The sequence below is a fragment of the Rattus norvegicus genome, chromosome 11 (genome assembly GCF_021556685.1).
Source record: "Rattus norvegicus strain SHRSP/BbbUtx chromosome 11, alternate assembly SHRSP_T2T, whole genome shotgun sequence".
Classification (NCBI taxonomy): domain Eukaryota; kingdom Metazoa; phylum Chordata; class Mammalia; order Rodentia; family Muridae; genus Rattus; species Rattus norvegicus.
In genome coordinates this window covers 52,470,486-52,478,533 of record NC_141544.1, presented here as the reverse complement: position 1 = coordinate 52,478,533, position 8,048 = coordinate 52,470,486, and the positions used below count along the sequence as shown (strand labels likewise).

At 33.9% G+C, this 8,048-nt stretch overlaps 1 long non-coding RNA gene across 1 annotated transcript in view; it reads left to right on the top strand.

Moving 5' to 3' along the window:
* The first annotated feature begins 219 nt into the window (after nt 1–219).
* Nucleotides 220–8,048, top strand: part of LOC134480982 (uncharacterized) — a 61,360-nt gene continuing 53,531 nt past the window's right edge. The window contains exon 1 of the long non-coding RNA XR_015633040.1: nt 220–534. This is a non-coding gene — a long non-coding RNA (uncharacterized LOC134480982). The remainder of the gene's footprint in view (nt 535–8,048) is intronic.

Sequence of the window (8,048 nt, the reverse complement as noted above, 5' to 3'; positions counted from 1 at the left end):
AGGCAAATCCCAGTTGAGGTACGCCAGCTTACACTCCCAGATGTGAAAAATAAGGGCAGTCAGCTCTGCCCAAAGACCAGCTCTGCCTCAGCTCCTAAGAATTCTATTCTTACATTTGCAAAATGGAGGCCTACCTTCCCATGCTCATTCATCATCAGGAACAGTACCCGTTGCTAAGCAACCAGGAGACTTCCACTCAACGATCTTAAATCCAGCCTAACTTATACAAGATGGCCACAGGGCTTGAGTTTCCCACTCACAGGATTCGACTTCTCTCCCAGGCTTACTTGCTGTTGATTATCCCATTGCATTCAGTTCCGGCATCAGAAGATGCTCCCCTTTTCAGCAGGCTAAGGGTCTACATCACACCCTTTGTGATCTTAAGATAATCAAGAAGTGCACTGTAACTGTGTTGTAACTTGGGCTGCAGTCGGTAATCCACCTCTTCAGCTATGAGTAGGGGACATGTGAAAAAAAAAAGACTCTGGTGGAGAAGATCATGGCCAAAATCTGAGCTTTCTCAAACTGCTTCAGGTAATAAATTGTGTCTCTGGTGTCAAACTTAAAAACAAAAAGAAACTAACATGGGCCTCCAGAGATGCTTATTTCATTAACTACCTGCCTCACTTGTAGCAGCAACCTAGTTTGGAAACATAACATCAAAGTTTAAAAAAAAAATTACGGTGTTAGAAATTGCTAGCCAGTCAACTTTGCAAATTGAGTGGGTTTCAGGATCAGTGAAAAAGGGGGGAAAAACAAGAATAATCAAGGAAGACACTGAAGTTTACCCTAGGCTTCCAGTTTGACCAAGACTCACACCTCTCTCTCTCTCTCTCTCGGAGAGGGGTGGATTCCTAAATACATCTAATTCAATAATTCTTTGGATTCTCTTGACTTCTGAATGGTCTAACATATGAGAACAGACTTGATTTTAGTATTTATGCCACGCACATCACTGGGTTGTTATTTGAAAAGAATTAGTGGGAAATTCTTTGGTCAAATGGCATAGTGCTTGGTGCATTTGCATATCTAAGAACTGGAGAAAGAGAGAAATCAAAGGCAGAAGCATCTGCTACATCCTTTGCTGAGAGTCATTTTATCTCCTATGTTTTAGTTACTCAAGAGACATGATATCAACTTATATGTAATCTGGAGTTGACTTGAAGATTTATTTAAAAAACACTTGCTCAAAATTAATGCAGGACACCAAGTGTGGAAAATATATTATTGTATAGGAAATAACCCAGGTCAATTACTAGTTAAGCATGACTAGTGATTTTTGTGGTAAGGGGTTATACGGTCTAAACAAACTTAATGAAATCCTGCCAAAAATGAAGTATGTGGTTTGAATTATTCTTCTCTTACATCATTTTTCTTCATGTTCTCAAATTACCAGGTCTAATTTTATTTTCAGTAATATAAAAGTTTAGATGTAACATAATCAAGTATTTCAATAATTATTTTAAGATTATATATTATATATTACATATGTGATATTGACATATATTATATATATCACATATTTCATATACATAATATGTGATTTGTAGTATTTGGTGTTTGATATGTGATATATGAAGATATGTTATGCAATATATGATATACTCTATATAATATAAACATATTGACTATAATTTCGTGAATGTAAGTAATTACTCCTTCATTCTAGTCACACTCGCTGCATGCTACCTAATTTTATACTTAAATCATTGTAATGGTTTGCATATGCTTGGCTCAATAAGTAGCAATATTAGAAGGTGTAGCCTTGTTGGAGGAAGTGTGTCACTGTGGGGATGGCCTTGGAGACCCTAGCTGCCTGAAGATGATCAATCTGTTCTAGGCTTCCTACAGGTGAAGATGTAGAACTCAGCTCCCCTTGCACCATGCCTGCCTGGATACTTCAATGCTGCCATGCTCCTGCCTTGATGATAATGGAATGAACTTCTGGACCCATAAGCCAGTTCTAATTAAATATTGTCCTTTATAAAACCATTGGTCATGGTGTCTGTTCACAGCAATAAAACCCTAACTAAGACAATCATCAAGAATGCAATTTTTACATGCTTAGAAAAGTATTCTAAGTCACAGGGATAATTTTTGGCCTAATGTCTCTGTATTTGTTCACAATATTTTTAATATGAGCTGTAATTTTAGTAAAACCAACAGGAGAAATAACCCTCACTATTAAAAAATTGTGAGTTCCATGCTGGCTTTTATCGATGGTTTTCTCCTAGAGCTTCACATGCCCTTTAAGTTATTAAAAATTGTGCCACATAAAATGTCATGAGGATACAAATACTCAAAAAATTAAAAATCTCTATAGAAATATACTTCCTCAGACACATGACAAATAAGAATGTCCCCGTTTATATACGTATTTAATGTGTTTTATTTAGATATCATATGCAATTAAAGTACTCAGGGACACATGAAACAAGTTGTAGGTTAGTATAAAGTCACTTAAAGATTTCAAAAACAAAGAAAGTATGAAAAGCAGGTAAGAGATTTTACATCACAAGTATCACAATCCTGAAATCTATATTGTTACTGTGGTGAACTTCAACTGGATTATTTAAAAGTCTGGATTACTAAAGTAGTTCAGAAGGGAGACAAGGAATGGCAATAACAGAGACTAGTCAATGAAAAAATCCTGAAGTCCAAGAGAAATAGTCCAGAGTAAACATTGAAAAAATTTAGGGGACTGAGTAAACCAAGAAAATCTAGATGTTTAGAGACTTGGAAATAAGCTATATTTAGTGTCTTCTACTTTGTGATGCAATGGGGCTCTTAGCACTTTGGAGAACTGTGTTCCAAAGAAATGTTATACATTGTATTATTATCATATCTAAATTTATTTTTCATAATAGAATTAATGGATTCATAGTTATATAGTGGCAGCAAAATCTCTTCTTTTTTGAACATGTCAAGAAAAGTGGGTATAATTGCATGTGGAACCTCAAGTACAGACTTACGGTGTTATGAAAGGGTCTTTTGTTTTCTGAAAGGCTGAATCAGTCAGTATTCCACATTTTATGCATTAGTGCCATTCATTGCTATAATATCATCAGCTAAGTACCTGCTGAGTTAAGTAGTAAAGTATTTTGAAAACTTTCAAAAATTTTGTTCTGATAGTTAACTCAAAATATTTTTGAAGAATTTATGGCCACAGAAATTACAATATTAGCATCTCCCAAGAAGATCATGTGACTTTTGTCTTTAAATTCATTTAGGTAGTTTATTATATTTACTGGTACCTATACATTGAACCATCTCTGAATTTCTAATACCAAGACTACATGATCATAGAGAAATACAACTTTCATTTTTAAAAAAATTGGAAATAGACTTACAAACAATAAAACCTTCTTATACTTCCCCTTCTCCCAACTCTTTCCAAATTTCACCCTCACATCACACCAAATTCATATCATTTTTGTTACTCATTAGATTAAAAAAAGCATTTTAACAGAAGTAGCAGCAGCAGCAGCAGCAGCAACAGTAACAGCAGTAAACCAAATAAAACAGAAAAAAAAAAGTCGAAAGAGATACCAAATAAAAAAGCCCAAAAAACACCTATAGAAACTCACATTCAGACACAGCTTTGATTTGTCTGTATTCAGTTTTCAAATATGTTATTGAACATTTTTAATTTGTCACTCAAAAACAAGCACATACAGTTTTATTTTTTGCCCATAGTGTAGACCTTTGGAAACTGTGTACAAAATAAGATAGCTACCCTTCCATAGACTGGTATCTGGATGTCCTGTTCTGCTCCACAGACTTATGCATTTACAGTTGTATAAACATATACTGTTTGTAAAATTGTGTCTGTATAGTGCAATTCAATACCACACATTGTATCATCTTCTATATACTGTTCTTTCTGTTCATGATTTATTTGGATGGCCTTGGTTTTTTGTGTGTGAACACATAAATTTGAAGATTTTTGTTGTTATTGTATTGTTGTTGGTTCTAGTTTTTGGTGCTTTTTTGTTTTTTTTCTTTCTGTTTTGTTTTTTGTTGTTTGCTATGTCTGTAAGGAATGATTCTTGAACCCTGGAATTTTTACTGTGGTTACATTTAAAGTGAAGATCCCTTTTGGTAAAATGCCCATTTTCCCAAGATTAACTCCTCAAATCCATGCAGTTCCAAACATTTTTCCATCTTCCAGTATTTTCTTCAAATTCTCTGGTTGCCAACCTTAACTCTATGATAAGGTCCTGTTGTTAAAGTCACAACTCACTTGTTTATAGAACATAGCAAAGTCAAACTCAAGTTGAATATAACATTTTCTCCCTAATGGCTAGCTAACATCATACCAAAAAGTTCATAAAGTCTTCTGAGGAAGAAAAGACATCAAATATCTTGCCCAACAGTAAATAATGCATAGTAGAATACTTCTGGACTACAGTAGTCCACAAGTGTATTCCTGACATACTGGATATGGGTATCACCAAACACTTTCTGCTTGAGCAGAAGATCTGCTCGGCATGAGAAGTTTAATATTATGTACTGATGTACTATAAACATGGTCAAAAGCTAATGACTGTGGAAATCATAGTCCTTGATACAGTGGTAGATTTGCTAAATGCTGTTTTGTGATTTTCTAGTCATGATGGGATATAACCATTTAGTATGAGCCTAAATAACGTTTTCTCCTGAATGTCACTTTTCTAAGTTGTTTTTTTTTTTTTGGTTTTTTGGGGTTTTTTTGGTCAGATTAACAGGAAAAGAAAATAAGAATCTTTGTCTGTTGAGGATTAATTACACACACACACACACACACACACACACACACACACACACACACTTGTGCTCTATTCAGTTCTAACAAAAGTAGATTCTTTGGTATTTCTAATACATTCCGATTTTTCTTTTATTTTGACTTAATTTTTTATATGGATGATTTGCCTGCATGTATACCTGGACATCATAATGTGTGTCTGTCAAGTCACAAGAGGATGTCAGTTCCTATAGAACTGGAGTTACAGATGGTTTTAAACTGTCATGTAGGTACTAGGAACTAAACCTTGGTGCTCTTAAATAAGAATGGGTGATCTTAACTTCTGAACTATTTGCCAGACCTAGTGTAGCATTTCAATTTGATATGTTTGCATAATTTTTTATATGCTCTATCTTTTTGAAAACACATAGACGAGCAAGCATTTGCACTTACGTTCAAGTCGAGAAATTTGACATTTATAGAGTAATTTTAAATCAGCAACATGGGTGCTGTAGCAAGAGATCACACATAAGGACCTTGTATGTGTATGCGATCTGGCTGGAGTACAAACATGTCTTCTCAGGAGACAGAGCCAAGCAGATCTATGAGTTCGAGGAGAGCCTAGTATAGATCAGGTTTAACATAAAGAAAATCTTAGATTTGGCATAGGCAATGAAATGGAATTTAGTTTGTGGCAGTTCAGTTCATGGAATTCACAAGTAGTTTTTACTGGGACACTGTTACAGAGAGAGGCTAAAGAGAGAACAACCTAGATACAGGTGAATGCAGAAAGGTAAGAGAATGAGAAAGAGCCATAAATCAAAACACATTGCTAGAGTTAGTATGAGTCCAAGCAGAGCAGTTCAATCAGACGATAAGAGAAGGTAGTTTGAATCTGTCAGCTTGGAGAGGAGTTTGAGACAGGAAAGCTGAGTTGAACCCAGTCACACAGAGTTCAGAAAGAGCTAGGAAGGGTGAACTTTGTCAGCAGTAAACCTCTGAGACAGCATTTATATCAGAAAAAAAGTTGCTATAACAGATATTAACTTTATTTATAGCCCTTCTAAATTTGATTCAAATCCTGTCTTTTAAAACATGACATTAATTTCATTACCCATAATGAGTTAGATTTTAATTATAATACCAATTTTATAGACAAATAATACATCGCATATATATTTGAATTGCTGCAGACCTAGCCATCATACCCCATTCTTTGAAGTATATTTCATATCCAAACTATAGTATTTATCCTCACATTATTTATTAATATTTGATTGGAGTTCACAAAACTTCTAGAAATAAGGGAGAGGAACATCATTGAATAAAAATGATCTTAAATAAGAACGTGTTTTGCAGAAAGAAAATTAAGTGCTTTATAGTTTTATGTGATGGTGAATAAGCTTCACAATGAAATACTGGGAAAACAGGAATCATCAGAGCTGTTAGAGCAATTTTAAAGTAAGAAAATTCTCATATTTATACTTATTAAGTGCCAGAAAATATATTTATTATAAAATATGTTCATTTTGGTTTCTTCTGATGTAACACAATTAATAGCTGTGTTATTTAAAAGTTCTTAAAAGAAATAATTTGTTTGTGACTTTAATGAATGAACATATTGGTGTACAAAATATCTAATTATCAATGTATTAAAGACTCTTGACATAGTATTGCTATACAGTATTGATGGGAGCTATAACAGTAAATGATTATTACACTTAATGTTGAAGTTGAAGAACACATTTATATAGATGTAATTTCAACTGAGTTATTTATGTAGTTCAGTATTAATTTAACAACAAATGTAATGTAAAATGAAGACAATTTATAGTGTACAGCACATATAAAAACATTTTTGTTTAGGTAACATGACATCTGCAAATGTTTACTCTGATGCTAAAACGTTGTATAATCCTTGGAAAACTGTTAGCAGAAAATGGACAGGTGTCAGTAGTTTATCATAGGTAGTTGTTACCATAGGAATAGATTAGGAAGCCACCTGGTGATGTAGTGAAGCAGATGTTTGCAAACGGAAACACCATGAACCAAATTGGACTCCCTGCTGCATTATAAATAAAGTTTTATTGGTGAAAATACATATTCATCCATTTAAAACTATTCCACGTTACAAACCCTCGCTGTCTAGACATGTCCAAGTAAATGTGTCTGCACAAGTACTCAAAGGTGGAAGCAAGAGAACTTCTATTATAGTTAGACAGAACGTGTAATTTCGACAGCAAGTGGGGTTGAATAAGCCCAAAATATAGGCAAATATAGAAGAAAAATAAGTCTCTAAGAGTTTATGAGAAAAAAAACAGCAGAAGGAAATGATCTTTGCTTATTTTGGGAGAGAATTATGTAATTGTGTCTTGTTAATTTGGTATTGAAAAGCAAACATAGAGTTTAAACTCTAAATATTGTAGTTTATTTGATTTTACGGTGGTAGATCACCAAGATTTGTAAGCAGAATTATTGTTTGAAATGTAATTGTTCTTTAATTATTACACACTGCAAGGGTTTTCATTAAGAATTTTCTTAGAGGGACAACAGTAACAGAGTGGAATTTTGTGGGGGAAGAAAAGACTGTGCGCTACCGAACAATGACTGAGGGTTAAAGAATATTATCAATTTAGAAAATTTCTCTCTATGACAATGGATTCCAAAGAGAAACTCTTTTAATGGGTGACATGTAATTACAAATGTCATTAAGCAGAATAGTGTATATGTCCACTATAGGACAATGAAACAAAGAATATGGAAAATAAGACTATAAAAGGCAAATTTCACCCCAGAAACAGGAGAGAATTCTGCCACAGACAGGTCATTGGATAATTAAGAAAATGTATCGGCTATGTGCTGTACCTGGGTGTGTTTAGCATGTGTAAAACATACTATTACAGGTCAATATAATAATGAACCCAGAGAGAAGACACTGTAAAAAATAGCCTTCTTTTCATGTATATTTAGTTACCTTGCTAACTTAGAAGTAAAAATAGTGACATTTTTGGAGAGCCATAACCATTGAGAAGGGGCACAAAATTGAATCTATTCAACTTGGCTTTAAATAAGGATTGGTATCCATATGGGCAGGTAAAAACATTTTCAATATTTTCTTAATGGATATATCGGTGGTATAAAATCAGATAATGCACTGAGAATTCCTATTAGCTGATCAACAGGACTTCATTTACAAGGAAGCTTTGGCAGGCACAGAAACCAGAATTTCTTGTGACAAACCAGAGGTTTTTCTTTTCTGTAAAGTAAATATTATTCGATGTCACTAAAGCTACAAAACATCCATCTGATAGTCATGTGTGAAGAA